Consider the following 17772-nt stretch of genomic DNA (forward strand, 5'->3'; position numbering starts at 1 on the left):
TCTCCCCTCTTATTGTCAATCATATCATCGATCATCTGATTGAGCATCACTATCTGAAATCATTATTTTCATTTATTTGGTAATTGGATCTTGTCAACAGGAACTTATTAAAATTCTAACCAGGGCAGAGAAGATGCTTGTGCTGTTCATGGGCTTCCCCTATTGAACAGGTATTCTGGTACAGAATATACCATTAATAAAGATTATTGAATGAAATAGAAGAAGACATCTAGAAAATCTGGAAGAAAAAGAAGGTCTAAATGGATAAATATAGGGACTCATTTCAATGAAACATATTATGTATTTAGAAAATTGATGATGTATCAGACACTGTACTAGGTACCAAAGGGGACAGATGTATGAAATAGATAGGTGATTACAGAACCATCTTCAACAAGAGAATTTAGTGAGAAAGACAAGTATGCACATACTTGTTATACAAATACACAGGACTGCAATGATGACAAATTGAAATTTTAATGGAGTAATCACAGTTCAGGCATGCAAAAATGGAGCTGGGTGGGCCATTGAGGATCTGGTCTCAGACACATCTCTGCACCACTGAAATCTTGAGCTTTCTTTGAATTGTACCAGACCCTACCTAGGACACCACCGACAGTATTGAGAACAACACCTGCCAGGTGCAACCTTACAGTCTCAAAGTCTCCCCTTGTACCTATGCAACCATTTTGAACCCCAACCAGTCTTTACTTACTAAGCATCCTTACTTCTTGCTAACTCCAGTTATAAGACTTGATAAACACTATACGACTAACTGTAACCTTGCATTTTTTGCCTTTATAATTTCCCCTCTATTTTGTAATTCTTCTTGAATCTTTGTCTCCTGGGCTCCTCAAAAACCCCAAATAAACATCTTTTTATTTCAATCAGGTCTCCATTGCTAAAATTTTGGTTAACAGTTACATAGGAATAATGATTTCTCAGAATGGAAAGATAAAGTATTTGACATATGAATTGGACCTCAAAAAAATGAATAGTATTTTGGCAGGAAGAAAGAGTGATAAAGAACAATGTAAGGAATGAAAGAAGATACTATATTAGTTTTTTATTGCTGCCTTGACAAGTTACCGTATACTTAGCACTTCGTTTTAAAACAAAACAAATTTTTCATTTCACAGCAGCTTCTGTAGCTCAGATGTCTGGGTGACCTCAACTGGTTCTCTGCTTAGGGACTCACAAAGCTGAAATGAAAGTGTCAGCAGGGTTTTGTTCCTTACTGGAGCCCTAGGAAAGAATCTGCTCCCAAGCTCATTCAGCTTATTGGCCAAATTTATTTCCTCCTGGGTATAGAACTGTTTCTTTCTGTTTTTCAGTCTGGGGGCCAGTCTTTGCTCCTAGATGCTGACTTCATCCCTTCTCATGCTTTCCTTGGGGTTGCCCTCCAGCAATGTCAGGTTAAGTCTCTCCTAAACTTGGAATCTCTTTGACTTCCCCTTCTGTCACCTGTCAGAAAAAGTTCTCTGTTTTCAGTACCTCAAGTGATTACATTGTGTTGTGTAGTGGTTTGATAAGATTTCAAACCCACTTGCTGGTGACAAAAAAAATGTTATTTTTAGGAATGAAATTGTTTTGATCTAAGAATGAAGTTTTTTACAATGAGGTATCACCTCACACCAGTTAAAATGGGCATCATCAAAAAATCTACAAACAACAAATGCTGGAGAGGGTGTGGAGAAAAGGGAGCCCTCTTGCACTGCTGGTGGGAATGTAAATTGATACAGCCACTATGGAGAACAGTATGGAGGTTCCTTAAAAAAACTAAAAATAAAATTACCATACAACCCAACAATCCCACTACTGGACATATACCCAGAGAAAACCATAATTCAAAAAGACACATGCACCCCAGTGTTCACTGCAGCACTATTTACAATAACCAGGTCATGGTTTCTTCCATGGAAGCAACCTAAATGCCTATCGACAGACGAATGGATAAAGAAGATGTGGTACATATATACAATGGAATATTACTCAGCCATAAAAAGGAATGAATTGGGGTCATTTGTAGAGATGTGAATGGATCTAGAGACTGTCATACAGAGTGAAGTAAGAAAGAGAAAAACGAATATCATATATTAACGCATATATGTGGAACCCAGAAAAATGGTACAGATGAACCGGTTTGCAGGGCAGAAATAGAGACACAGATGTAGAGAACAAATGTATGGACACCAAGGGGGGAAAGCGGCGGGGAGTGGTGGTGGTGGTGTGATGAATTGGGTGATTGGGATTGACATGTATACACTAATATGTATAAAATGGATAACTAATAAGAACCTGCTATATAAAAAAATAAATAAAATAAAATTCAAAAAGAAAAGAATGAAGTTTTGCTTTGATATAAAAGTGTAAATGTTGTGTCAGGATGTCATCATCCACATCTCTGGTTGTTGATAAGCACTCAGCAGCTCAGCTGCTAAGGGGCACTGTTGGAGGCTTATCAATAAGAACAGATGCTGAAGCAACTATGGTCAAGTGACACTGACTATAAACACTCAGAGTTTGTGAGGACTATCAGTGTTTGGTCTGGGCAAGGCTACCCTTTGCTGATCTAAATAGCTCTCCGAAGACCTTGGGACCTTAGCTCTAGTAGTTGAAGAGGTGACTCGTAACCAGCAGTGGCGAAAGACTTGCAACCCCCTAGAAGGAAATCATCTTGCCCTCCAACACCTGCATCTCGGTTCCCTAGCAACCTGCTCTAGCAACAAGGAACTTTTCTTTTCTCTGGCAGCTGGAAGTCAGCTCATGGTTGTTTAAACTGTCTCTCCTGAGAACCAGCTCGTAGAAAGATACACCTCAAGTAAATTGAACTTTATTCTTTTCATCTCCCCTTGCCTGGAAAAATAGTGCAATTAATCTATCATTGGTTTGGAGTATGTTTTTTCTTTATTGGCTTTTTAAGAAACATTATCCTATATGCTAATGGTTTGTGAAATTATTACAATTCCCACAGTGAACCATATTAAATAAAACATTGGCTGAGTCTCTGATCATAATTTGCCATGAAATAAAACACATTGGGTCCAGCTAGATAATAAAGGATAATTTTTCATTTTTAAGTACATGGATTAAAAACCTTAATTACATCTGCAATATTCCTTTTGCTAGGGAGCATAACAAATTCACAAACATAATACCATGGGCTGAAAATCACGGGGGGCAAAATTCTGTCTATAAGAACTTTGTTCCTAAAAACTCTAGAAAAATCTAAATTCCTTGTCATTTGCCATGTAATAACCCTCCTAGTGATATATTTGTTACATAAAAACTAGGAGACTAATGTACTACATAGTTTGGACCATTTTATTCCTCAGAAATTGTACACAGCTTCTAAAGTGAAACAAAAAATGAGATCTTAAAAGAAAATCTTGAAATTTGAATGCCACATATTGCAATGTAGCAAATTGTAATATTTCTATTATTCGAATAGAGACCACCTATCTCTCAGGGTCCAATCAAGAAGAAAATGTTGTAACTGAATGTCTCTCTTATCAAACATTTTAAAATAAGAGATAATTAAAGCCATTATGTAAGCTCAAGGGAATTCCTTAGTTTTACTCATCTTGCCTAAGAAATCGTGAATGGATAGGATAAGTTTACATCTCAAGCTTTTGAGAAAAGTTAAGGAAGGAGCTGAGAATCAGAGGTCAATATCAGAGTATTCTTAATATTAATATGAGAATAAAATAAAGGAAATTCTGTTGTAAACTATTTGGCAATATAGGCCTCCTGGAGTTATATATATAATGCAATGATTTCCTTAAAAAAATAACTTATTAAACCCAGCAAGCAAAGGGTGTGTCACTGACCTTTGTCCAAGAAACCCTCAAAACAGGGGCTGAATTAATGGCTAAAAATCAGATTTGGATCATTGTGATTATATGTAGCATTAAGGAACTGGTGGACATGATGAGACCAGAAAGGTACCATGGGTTAAAAAGAAGCAGTCTTAACACTATGGTAAATAGTTTAAATTTAATCTGTAATAAATGGAATCCATCCAAGTTATTCAAGTAGTGATGATATGATCACATTTATATTGGAGGAGGAGAAGGAGGTGAGAAGGGGAAAAAGAGACAACTCTTCCACTAATTTGGTACTTAGTTGAAGAAAGGTATAACAGGGAGAAAAGTGCAAAAATTATATTGTTAGTCCAGATAAGAAATGTTGGAATCCAATGTAAAATTCTCTTGAAATGGAAAAATGTTAACCAGATGTTGCAACAGACTGGGATTAAGAATGAAGGATTAGTTAAATAAGGCATCAAGGAAAAACCTGAGTGATCTGGTGAGTAATGTTGTTTAAAGGCAATAAAGAACACTGTGTGAAAGTGGGGAGGACCAAAATTGGTGGAAAGGAACCTAGTAAATTTATTCTGGAAATGATGGGATTGAAGAGTTTGTGAAATATAAGAGTAACATTAGTTCTGTGGACAGTTGTAAATTTTCATCAAGGATTAAGGGATGAGTTCACACTAGATATTTTTTAATATTGCTTTAAAAGCAATATTAAAATAATAGTTAAGATGATACTGCAATTTAGTTAGATTTTAAACTAGTTATAAGATCTCCAGTGTTAAGCTATGAAAATCGAATTGTCATCTTTCCTGAATATCTGTAGGAGTACAGCCCAACAGAGTTATTTGGTTTCTGAAGATGTTCGTTGTAAAAAATGAAAACCAACTGGAAAAAATGTAAACTATACAGGCAAAACAGAACAGAACAAAAGATCCAGTCTCTTGTGAATGTATTCAGGGTAGTTGTGCTGGATATAACTGTCTGTTTAGGTTTTGAGGAGGGAAGATAGGAGTGTATTTTCTGTCAGAGCAATAAAGATGGAAATTACATTTAGTGGGAAGACACAGGGGGAAACTTGATCTCTCAAAGTATTTTATATTTAAAAAAATAGATTTCCTGCCTTAATATTTAAAGTCAAATGGAAATTAGGATTATGTTTATTTTACTTCTAATTGCCAGTCCAGGAAAGTGAAGCTAATTCAGGCCTGACTTTCAACAACACACTTAAATTAAGGTCTTTTCCAGAATTAAAAAAGAAAGTGTGAGAAAACCCAATTTTGGCACAATGGAAAAGGCGGCTTTAAAAAAGTGGCACGTTGACAAATTATGAGTCAATATTCAATGACTGGGCAAAATTTTAATTACAAAATATAGACTTTACTTTGGGTAACTTCACCATAGTTTTTCCAAGGACTAGTGGATGCTAACATGAGATAGAGTGACTCGGTACATCTTTCAGAAGAGTCATCTCTGAGAGTTAGAAAAAAAAGAAAAAGAAAAATGTTAAATCTGTAGTAACCAAGTAAGCTATGTTTGCCTGAGGAAATTAAGAGAATATTGCAGTAAAATCATAGGGAGAACAATGATCCCTTCTATCCAACAATATTTCTCTTAAAAATGCTCTCAGGGAATGTCAACTGGGCTATCATTTACCATATCCAAATACCAAGTTCGTAAATTATTAAGTTGTTTGACAGAGAGTTTGGTTTCCAGTGGATTCATGGATCAAGCTGCCGAATTCTCTAGGTAGTCTAATAGTCATCATGTTAAAAATATACTCCACTATTTTGGGGAATTTTACAGTTATTTATTAATTGGTGCAGTTTTGTTTTTGGCTAGGTGGGCCATGATTAATTCAGAAAAAAATGATGAGAATACATTTTCAGGGTTTTGAGCCTATCAAGACAATGTAGTCTATATTTCAGTAAAATTTATTGGTTTAATTTTTGTATATTAACTTCTGCTTTTTCAGTCTGCCTGAAAGTATATATCAGGTATCTGCCCATCACATAAATTTGGCCATGTGGCAAGCTTGGTACCAAAAACGTTTTAGCAATTTTTGAGAAGCTGGACTAAGGTAAAAGAAGCTGGACAGAGCTTCTTTAAGCTGAAGCCTAAGGAAAGCTGGACTGAGCTTCCTGCAGGCCCAGTTGAACTGAATATTTGATGATGGACCTTGGTATTGTTTTGGATTTATTACTCCAGTTTGGAAAGTGTTCTGATATCAAACTGTAGTAGAACCATGTTATTGGTACCATATGGATTACATTTTGTGGTGGCATATTCTGCTCCCCTTTACTGGTGACATAGACGGGTGTTAAACTGCCTCTGCTCTTTTAAATGCAAGTGAGATTTAAATGCGAGGTATCTTGAAAAGTAGCTGTAGAATTTTGTAAATTCTGTGGTAATTTAAAATTATTTTTTGTACTGTACTTTGATCCCTGTCATCACTGAAGCTTTATTACAAGTTCAAGCCTAGTCTTCATTATGTTGAGTTGGAAAGAAATATCCCACAATTTTTGGGTTCTGTACCCAATTCCACCATGTAGGTATAGGGGGTGTTTCTGCCACAACACCAAGCAGGCACCACCTGGATATCCAACAGTTCAACTCAATTCTGACACTATCTACCTGGAGAGAGCATCAAATTCCACAGGTTGAGGGCTCAGTCTCACAAGACTGCTCCCCCGCACCAGCCAGACTGCAAATATCAGTTGCAAACCTGTGTTTCTGACCAAACTGACTATAAATCAGAGATTCCCACAACCCCCTATTTGGGTTCATTTAATTTGCTAGAGAGGCTCAGAGAACTTAGGAAAATTATTTACTCATTAGATTACCAGTTTATTGTAAAAGGATATAAGTGATATATCCAAGAGATGCATAGGGCAAAGTACGGAGAAAGGGCATGGAACTTCCATGCCACCTCCAGGCATGCCACTATCCCCCAACTCTACATGTTCACCAACCTGCAAGCTCTCTAAACCCTGTCCTTGTGTGTTTTTACGGAGGCTTTATTATATAAGCATGATTGATTAAATCATTGACCATAGGCGATTGATCCAACCTCCAGCCCCTCTCCCTTCCCCAGAGGTCAACGGGGGTGGGACTGAAAGTTCCAACCCTCTAATCATGTGGTGGGTTCTTCAGACGATAGCCCCCATCCTTAGGTGAGGTCCAAAAGTCACCTTGTTAACATAACATTGTTAACATAACATTGTTAACATAATGAGACACTTTTATTGCTCTGTTCCAAGGGTTTCAGGAGCTCTGTGCCAGAAAAGGGGATAAAGACCACACGTATTTTTCTTATTATAAATTGAATTATCATACCACATTTTATAACATATTGGTAAACAAAGATCAGTGTCTCCATTCTCATAGCTATTTTGTGAGGCTGTGTTAAAGGTGTTACGTTTTTTTTGTTTGTTTGTTTGTTTTGCGGTACATGGGCCTCTCACTGTTGTGGCCTCTCCCGCTGCGGAGCACAGGCTCCGGACGCGCAGGCTCAGTGGCCGTGGCTCACGGGCCCAGCCGCTCCGCGGCATGTGGGATCTTCCTGGACCGGGGCACAAACCTGTGTCCCCTGCATCGGCAGGCGGACTCTCAACCACTGCACCACCAGGGAAGCCCAGGTGTTATGTTTAATGACATAAGAGGCCACAGGCTGGTGGCATGAATAGAAGACTCTAGTATATTATGATAAACATAAAAGATATGTTCCTGTTAATATCCAAGAAATAGATGAGGATGTGTGCATCCAAATTTGTAGCAACAAAACCAGTCAAGACTCATTATTTTCAAGTATGACTTAGGATCACACACTGGTCTGTTTATATATTATTCATTATTATTTTACAAAAATGTTTAAATGATACAGCAAGTTACACTCCACTTGTTAGATTTAACAGTGTTTATTTGGAGCAATACTGCAGGCTGAAAAAACATTATAAATTATTTTTCTAGATTTTACATCTTCCCATAAGCATTTTAATGAGCTTAATCTATATAACATGTAGGCTTCTTAAATTGATATTCTTTGTATAGCTTATTTCTATAATTATTGTTTTGTTTTGTTTTGTTTTATTTTTGCGGTACGCGGGCCTCTCACTGTTGTGGCCTCTCCCATTGTGGAGCACAGGCTCTGGACGTGCAGGTTCAGCAGCCATGGCTCACGGGCCCAGCCGCTCCACAGCATGTGGGATCTTCCCGGACTGGGGCACAAACCCGTGTCCCCTGCATCAGCAGGCGGACTCTCAACCACTGCGCCACCAGGGAAGCCCTATTTCTATAATTATTATTTACAAATTCAATCTTTCAGTCATGAGGAGACATTCATTTAATTTCCATACATTGAAAGTCATGTGTTATAAATTTAAAATGTTTAGGTCCCACTTTCTCCTGTCACATTTTTTTCTTACTTTTGCAACTGGGTAAATGTTATACAAACATGAGACATACAGCTGCTTATCTGAAAGGTCTTCTTCATTTAAAACATAACTTTCAGTTTAATTTACAATGTGAAAATAAACCATATTAATCATCGAGACAGAGAGTTTGTTCAATTATTTGTTAGGTCAGAATGCTAATGTGTAGGGCACCAAATTTGTCACCCCAAAATATGTCTGGCGTGTGGATTATTTCCAGCTGAAAATAATCAAGGCCCAGAAGACTCAGTTGGAACCTTTGACCTTCCCCCTAACTGCCTAAAAGAATTTAGATAGAGGACCAGCTCCAGGAAGGAACTTACCACCTGAGATAACCATCACATAATATGAACTCCGTGTGTAGAGGGAGGAGTCTAGTAAAGTGAGTTTGTTAAAATTCTTCTCTGTCCATTGTTTTTGTATGGCCCAGCAAACATTTGTGTGCCAAACTTTGCCCTTTTTGTCTTCCTGTGAATTACCTTTCTTCCCTGTGGAGTCCCAAACCCCTATCCAGTCTCCTCTCAGATGGCATATAAGCCTCAATTGACTAACTTTGGGAGGGTCTCATATTCTATGGAGCTCCCGTATGTATGTAACTAAATTTTATTTTCTCCTGTTAATCTGTCTTGTGTCAGTCTAATTCTAAGACCAGCCACAAGAACCTAGACAGGTAGTAGAAAGTTTTTTTTTCTTCCCTACAGTGGCCACAAGAATGGGTTTGAAATGGTTAAAAAGCAATTTCTTTCTGTTTAGGGAGGAACCCTGGCTGCCCAATAAGAGCTCCATTTTCAGATCTAACCTCAATAGGGAAGTGATTCTCTGTCAGAGATAATCAGATTTATTCCTTCTCTTGGCCACAGTGTGACAGAGAAATATCACTGCATAACACATAGACACACAGGGAACACTCAAGTTGGAGAGATACGCTTTTCTAAGGTTAAATGGAAAAACATCCAGTCAGTATTTAGCAAAGCATACAGAAGAAAAGCCAGCCCACCATAAAAATGAATTTATACAGCAAGACTTAAAGCAAACATTGAACAGTTTCATTATCAAAGGCAGAGTGCAGGGTAGATGTATGACTTCCACAAACCTCAAATTCAGATTGCAAACATGTAACATTATTTCCAGATAACTGGGCTTAATTTGTATCACAAGCCCTCACTTCTACATGATAATAGAAACTAATTTAATCACTTCCATGTAGACTGTCAAATTCAATTATTCTAAGGTATTAAACACAGTGACTTTGAAGATTTTGTCTTTTCACTCTATCTCATTCTTTCTCAAATTGATCCCTACTCTAGGATATTTAATTAATTCGACCTGAGCTTGTGATGTCCTGGCAGGAGTGGTGTCTAGCCAGTGGGCACATTGGGTGCTATGCTCATTTCACTGAAGTTTACAATTCTGTGTGTCCTCACCGGTGGGCTTCCTTCAATCCTACCATACACTGAGTTCTGGCCTACTTTGCTGCCTTGGGGTTCAGTGTTTCATGTTCTGCCCTATTTTGTTATATGTTCCCCCTGCAAAATTTGGCAGGCTTTTTGTCTAGTAATTGTAACTTGTGAAGTCACTATTCCACAAACGCCATCAGTGAACTCAGATATTCTATCTTAGATAGTACCAGAACCTTATTCCAACTCAACCAGTACCACTGTCTCCCAGTTTTTAGAGGCCAGAGATCTCTACCAGGTTGACCGCTTTAAAAAACAATTGGGCATGAAGCACCCACAACCACAATACACATTTTTCTTTGGATTCTCTCATCTTGTCCCTCCCCTATGAAGGTGTCTTGTGGTATATCCAGGATTTCAGTGCATGTTGGCACTATCTGAAGGTCACTCTCATCAAAAACTCGTGCTTCTACTTCATATTATCTCCTCTTTTTTTTGACAACCTGAAGGATCTTGTCTAATATGGGATTGAGGGAGTAGCACACAAAAACAAAATCACTTCCTCAATAGTAAACTGTTACCAAATCTTTCTCTACTTCTTCTAGAATGAGTCTTTTTACCTGAAAACTCAGAATTTGATATCTATCTATCTATCTATCTATATATATATATTTTTTTTCCCTTTTATGTCTATTGTCTCCTTCCTTTTGTGTTGCTGTAATTCCCTCTGGAAGAATGAGGAAGGGGAGTCTAATAGTAACAAAGAAATTGTTGAGAATAATATCAAAAGGCACAAAACAGTTTACACACAAAATGTTTATTGTTTCCTCCATAAGAGTAACAATATAACAACACATATATTTCCCTGTTCTGTCAGATGAGAAGGCCTAGAAACATTGCCATTCCAATAGCAACAAGCACAACTATTGCCCAGGGCTTGATACTATTCTACTGTAAAAGTAACCACAGTTTTTAAAGAAATGACTGATTCTATAAATGGAGCAGGAAGTATACAAGATGAGGCTGGAACATGTTGTAGTGTCACACATTAAGGAAATTTAAAATAAACAAACACAAAATTGTTTATGTCAAAGGGACACAGAAGCCACCAACTGAAAGGGTTCTCAATGGCGAAAAAGGAAACAAATTAAACAACCAAGTAAATAAACTAGTATTGAAATATAACTTAAAGTTTAAATAAGTATCCATGAGCTCATACTGATATAAAAAATTACTGAATGAAGCAATAAATGGGAGAGAATAGAAAAATCTTCCATGCATAAGCATTCCAATTAAATTGTGTAGATACCCTCCTCTGAAGGAGGTGGAGCATAACTCCCCACTCCTTACCTGTGGCCTGTGATAGTGATTTCCTTCCAAAGACTGCAGTAGGAAAGGGGAGTTAGGAGTAACTACCATGGAGAAAGCTGACGAACACTACTTCAGTCGGATGACCACTGTTTTCAGTGATGTAACATTGGCACTTGTATCTCTGATATGATGGGATGCAATGGCATTTTACCTCTGTGGTCTTCCTTCCAAAAATATATTGGATTGGCCAAAAAGTTCATTCAGGTATTTCAGTAACATCTTACTTAAAAACCCAAACGAACTTTTTGGCCAACCCAATATATCCCAATCTAATCAGGAAAACACACACACACACACACACACACACACACACACACACACACACACAAATTCCAATAGAGGAACATCTTACAAAATACCTAACCAGTACTCCTCACAAGTGTCGAGGTCATCAAAAAACAAGGAAAGTCTGAAAAACTCTTACAGCCAAGAGCTCTGAGTTTAAGTAGGAATGGTGAACAAATGTGATGTGGTATTCTAGATGGGATCCTGGAACAGAAAAAGGACATTAGGTTAAAAACAAAGAAACTGAAAAAAAACTGTAGCTTTTAGTTAATATATAAATACGGTTTCATTATTTGTACCAAATGTACCATAATGTAGGATGTCAGTGGGGGAAACTAGGTATGAGGCATATGGTAATTCTCAGTACAATCTTCAGAATTTTTGGTAAGTTGAAAATTTTTCTAAAATTAAAAGTTTATTTTAAAAAGGAAGTAAAGGAAATGAGGGAGAAAGGCAAGAAGACAGAGAAGAAGTAAAGAAAATCCTGATTGATTTTTAAAACAAATTTATTCTTTTGCTAAGACTGTGGACAACATTTTGCCGCTGGGGATTTGTCACAACCTGATCATATTATGGGTCCTTGGGAGTTTCTTCCTACCTAGCTTTGCTGATCCTATTATCCATGGATGTCTTCTCTCTGTTTTTGTGTGGAGAACTATGCCACTGCCTTCACTGTCATTCCAGAATAAGTAGTATTCTTTTAATTATGCCTTCAAACATACATTAGCTACATTTTATTAAAACAGTTTCTGAAGCTATCATGTGATGTGGCTTTACTCTATACCTGTTTTATACCTAGACAGTTATAGACAATTATTTTCATGACGTTAAAGAATGGATTGCTTTATATTTTCATACAATGTCTCATCTCCTTGCTCATCACTAAATTTTTTTGCGATTTGATAAAATAATATACCATATTCTTATTAATGTTACGCTAAGATGTTCTAGCTGTTCACATAGTATATTTTCAAAGTAAAAACAATTCTTGTATTAAAACTGAAACATATTTATGTTTGTCAGAATTGTACACTGTTTTGTAAACTTCTATGTTTTTAATTTGATAAAGTTATACTGTTAATACAACTGACAATTCCTTAGTATGGGGAGGATCTAATTAGATTTCATGTCACTCAGTAAAACTGAAAATTTAATCCAAATGTAAATCATGGCAGGATGGGAATATGAGACTTGAAAGAACATCTGCTGAGGTTTTTGACTTTGCGTTTTACATTATTTTTATTTTGTTTTGTTCGTTTGGGTTTGTTTGACCTACAACCTTCCTTTATTTTTTATAGGCTGGTATGGTACTTGATGGCTAAGAGTTGTTGAGCTAAAAGAATCCCATTGTGCTTCACAGTTTACTATACCTAAGTAAACACATCACACATTTTGGAATATATGCTTCAGAGAAAACAGAACACCAAAACCACACTAATCTTTAAATTATGAATATTTTAGCATTCATGTAAGATAAAATGCATATTTGAAATCTTATGTTCATTGAACTGCAGGCTCCTACTGCCATGACTAGTGAAATGAATAAAAATTAATTGCAGTTTAAAATCTAGAATACCTTATACATATATTAGAATTTTATACTGTGTATTCAAGTTAATTAGGGGAATTTCAGAGCAGAAACTGCTTCCATCTGCTATGAACAACAAAAACAGATTCCCCAAAAATAATTTGGCCCAAAGTGTCCTCTCATCTTGCAGTGTACTACATGAACTACTGTCCACTTGCTTCAGTTGTGATGTGAACAGCACCAGCTCAATCCACACAAGATAACTCTCCCATCACATAGGAGAGTCAGTCTCACAAATATATGTCATTGTGTCCAAAGAGAGCTTGTGAAATAGAAATACTAGAAAACACACAAATGCAAGTTTCAAATTCCCAATCTTGCATTTAGGGTGGGAATTGGCTTACCAGAGGGAATTTATGAATGTCTGCTCCACCTTCTGTTTTGGGTCTTTATGCACTGTAACCTGAGAGGGTTTCTCTCCATGGTGCTTTAACTCTCTCAGCAGTATTCCACTGGTGCTTGACCTTGATGTTTGTTATCTTGGTGATGAGGGAGCAATGCTTTTTCTCTATCTTTATGTGCCAAGTGGAGACAAGACGTGGCAGCAATTCATTTTAGACTGTTGTCATCTATCATACTGATTTTACTATAAATCAGGCCCAAGTTTTGTCCTCTTTTAGAAAATGTTGTGATTCCCTAAATGTGGATTGAGGCAGAGGCAATTTTGCAAAAGAGTTGAACAATATGAGAGTCTAGAGCACATATTTATGAATTTTCTCATGTCTTCTGGACCTACTCAAGCCTACCCTACAATACTTCCATTACAAAATGGTTTGCAGTTGCATAAGCCTCACCATTTGACCCAGGCAACTCAAGTTGCATAGTCACATGAGGACCCTGCACAAACATTCTGCCTCTACCAAGGCTCTATAACAAGCCAGTATTGTTTTTCTCTTTGCTCACACAGAGTGAATTTCTCTGTTCTCAATGTCATGGTCTTGAATCAGAATCCTAGGGGATCTTTGCTCAAACTCCAGTTTGGCTTGTTAGATACTCCACAGACATCTTTATCCATCAGTGTTACCTTCACCTCATCTTATCCAGTGAGTCATACGATCCAGTGGCAGAGCAGTATCCACTTCGGGCTTCCCCTGATGCAGAGCACTCATGCTTTGGGATGCATACAGAACTGTCAGCCTATCAAGATATCTGATATTTTGTAGTGAAGTCATTTCCCTAAATGCTCTATAATCTGCCGCTAAATTTCATGTAGCACAGTCAAGCATATTAACTTTTTATAAGTGGAGGAAGTCTAAGATGCAACAACATGCCCTTCACCTAACAATGGGACTCTCATAATGCTGCAGATCACTGGACCTTTAAAACCTTCACTGACATAATAGTACCCTGAGTGTTCATGGGGGGTATCTCCCATCCTCCAGTATGCATTTGCTTTATTAACTCATCTAGATCACTTGCTGTACACTGATTATTAGGTCTAATCTTCATGTGTCAATGTGCTGTCCTGCCCTGTGGACTCTTTTGTGACAGAGCCCAGGAGAGTTTACCAAGTGATCAGGCAAAATAGAAAATATGTATAACTGTGACCGACTTTCCTATGGAAGAAGGTATGCTTTTGATCTTCCCTACTGACAGATTGAGAAGAAAGTATTCATGTTATCCTTAGTACATATGAAGTACCAGAGGCCAAGTTAATCTAATCCTGGAAAGAATATATTTAGAACAGTGGCTGAAATTGGGGCAAAGATATTGTTAATATATATCAGTGCACTGTCATCTGCCATAAGTCATGTCCCTTCCAGTTTTCTGCGGAGGCCTTACATGGTGAGACGAAAGCAAATATAGTAAGACTGCCTCCACTGCATTCTTCAAATGTATGATAGTGGTGCTTATCTCTGCAATTTCTCATAGATTCAGTAGTGCTTCTGATTCTGATTTGCTTTCTTGACTAGAAGTGAGGGAGCAGCGTCAGGGGTTCCCACTTAACCCTCTCTATCACAATAGTCATAATCCAGGTTTCAGGAAACCAATATGAGGCTTCTGTCTGATGCTAAGTACATGTAATCTATCCAAAATTGCTATAGAGACATGGTTTTGTCTGAAAAAGCACAAGAACCTCTGTTCATGGCTTTCTGGCTCCACTGAATGTTACAGTCTGTTACAGACACTTTGAAAACCATTGGAAACCCTCACATGTGATGGCCAAGTTATTACTTTTATTGAAGTCTGAATGAGTGAGAAAAAAACTCCTTTGCTCCAAGGCCTACTAAAAACTTAAAGCCTGATAAAGGAGTCAGGGCAGCACAGCCACATCTGTTATGTATTTCCCTAATATCTGATGAAGTTTATGGAACATTTCACATTTTTCTTAGAAGTAGTGAGTGCAAGGTACAACAATGTGGCCTTTATTGTGTAGGGGGTATATTGATATACCTCCAACCTATGCACCACCAGAAACTTCACAAAGAATAGAGCCTTTGTATTTTTGTAGACTTTACTTCTCGTTCCATGGCACAAATTACCCTCACTAGATCATCTGGGATGACTGCTACTTCCTGATCCCTAGTACTCATCAGCTTATTGATATCAACATGCTGGATCAGTGTGATGTCCTGTAGGATGTAAGAGAGCCAAGCTCTTTGCAGACTGATTTGTAGCACAGAACTGGAGAAGGCAATTAGCCTTGAACAATAGTCCTTTTCATTTTAGGTATACAGTTTTTACGAGACAGAGAAAAGAAACATTTGACAAATCAATAACGACACAAGAGGGTAAGAGGTCTTTGTTTACTAAAGGAAAGAGACCATGTATATAATGGCATCGATTGAAATAATTGACTCTAATTCTCTAAGATCAATTTATCTTTACAAGAAGGTTAGTTAAGTGTGTATATTATAGGATTTACCATTATATACTTTAAAATCATTGAGTATGTCTCCTTGAAGACACGATTTCCTTTTTACTAATATTTTTAGAATGCTGTGCAGCTCCAGGGTGTTTACCTTGCCTTCCTACCATAATAGTGCTAAAAAAAAAATTTTTTTTTTCAGGATCTAATGCTAGGATTTTTGTGTGTGTGCTCTGAATATCTGTTCAAACTATACATTGGGCCTAAGTTAAGTAGACTCAAAGCAATAATTGCACTGATCATCCAAAAGCCATAAGATTCCCCTCTGACCAGAGGGGAATATCCCCCATGACCAGAGGGCCATGGTGATACTTACCCTCAGTAATTAACTCCAGTTCAGGTTCAGTGTACACTAATTCCCCCAAATGTATAGGATATTTGTACTTTTTACTATTTACTGTCCATACTAAACACCAGTATGGTGCTCAAAGTGCTCTATATTTTCTAGATTGACTGAAGTGTTAGGTATAGGACTATTGCTTCCTGTTATCCAGCTCAATCTGGCCTCCACTTAATTTTTGCTTTTGATATTGCTGCTACACATGAGAAGTAGAACTTTAGTGACTTGTCTATATATTTTTACTCTAGAGACCTACATGACTAACCCCAACCAACCTTTAATTTAAGCCATGTTGATACTTCTATGGCTGTACTGCCTATGTGGAAACCTTACTCATAGAGCCACAGAGAACTTGCACTGCTACTTGGCCTCTGCTCCCCAGAAGTCTGACCCATCCATTCTATGGTACTGGAGACTTGGAATGGGGTGGCAGTCCAAAATGGATTTAGCTTGTTTTAATTTTTCTTCAGGTAGAATGCATCAATATGCGTTTTGCTAGTTAAAAAATTAGTAAATATATAATAATGTGGTATAGGCACTAGGTTTTACATGTGAAAGTGAAGAGTCAGTGAATGTATAGCCCATGTTTGTCAGGTCCTCATTATGATCATTCTTTAATTCAGTTAAATTATTGTGTATTGTTTAGGAATGTGTGATAATTAATGACTTCTTAATTCTCAGATTTATCCAGTTCCCCCTTCCTTTCAGGCACTTGAGAGTCCATATGCAGCCTCTTTGAGTTGGGAGGAGCTACTAGTTCTGGCAGGTGGGCTGTGAATGACACGTGACATTTCCTGAAGCACTTTGTTATAGGAGACTTCTTGCTCTACTAGGACAGCCCCTGAAGCTTCATGTTGAAATGGTGGCATTTTAAGAAAGTAGAGTTTCCCTCCACTTAGGCTTCTCTGTCATGAGCAGAAGTCTCACAGTACCTTGGACATAAAATATGAGCCAGAAATAAATGTTTTGACATTTTCTAGTACATTTTATCATAGAATGGCTTAGACCACCATAGTTAGTTGAGATTAACAGGCAGCCATCCATAGAAAATCATGGTAGCTAAATTAAGTAAAATCAAGTTTACAGGAAGAATGTTAGAAATTAAACGGATTGATGGGAGGCTGGAAAACAGACCTGAGAATGAGTTTGAGGAGATTCCAGGGTATCAAGTCTATAGAAGCAAAAACCCTGTGATAACAGTAGCAATCTGGATGTATATTGTATTATAAGTAATAGACAACTGTTTCTTTACTTCTTGAATTGTTCCTTCACAATACTTTTCCAGGATCTGGGATGAAATACCATGGTACTTCGTTTTCCTTGGCTTATTTAATCCTAACAAGATTAAAAAATTGGGAAGAGGCAGTGATTCTCCAAAAGGAAATAAGATATTATTAGGAAGAAAATTCTGACAGATGCTTGAAGGCGGGTGAAATCTAGCAGAAGTTCACAACATACGATCTGTATTTGGAAATTGGACATGGATGACTCCAGTGCCATCAGAACAGGATGGTACACGTATGGCATTAAACATGAACTTGCTAAATGCAATGTAAAGAGACTTTCTTATATAATCATTTTTTTCTTCAGTTGAAAACATTGTTAAAATATTTATGGCATTTATTAAATGTTACTAATTAGATTAGGAGAACAAAAGGCATTTTAAGATGATTTCTT

The sequence above is a fragment of the Pseudorca crassidens genome, chromosome 3 (assembly GCF_039906515.1).
Source record: "Pseudorca crassidens isolate mPseCra1 chromosome 3, mPseCra1.hap1, whole genome shotgun sequence".
NCBI lineage: Eukaryota > Metazoa > Chordata > Mammalia > Artiodactyla > Delphinidae > Pseudorca > Pseudorca crassidens.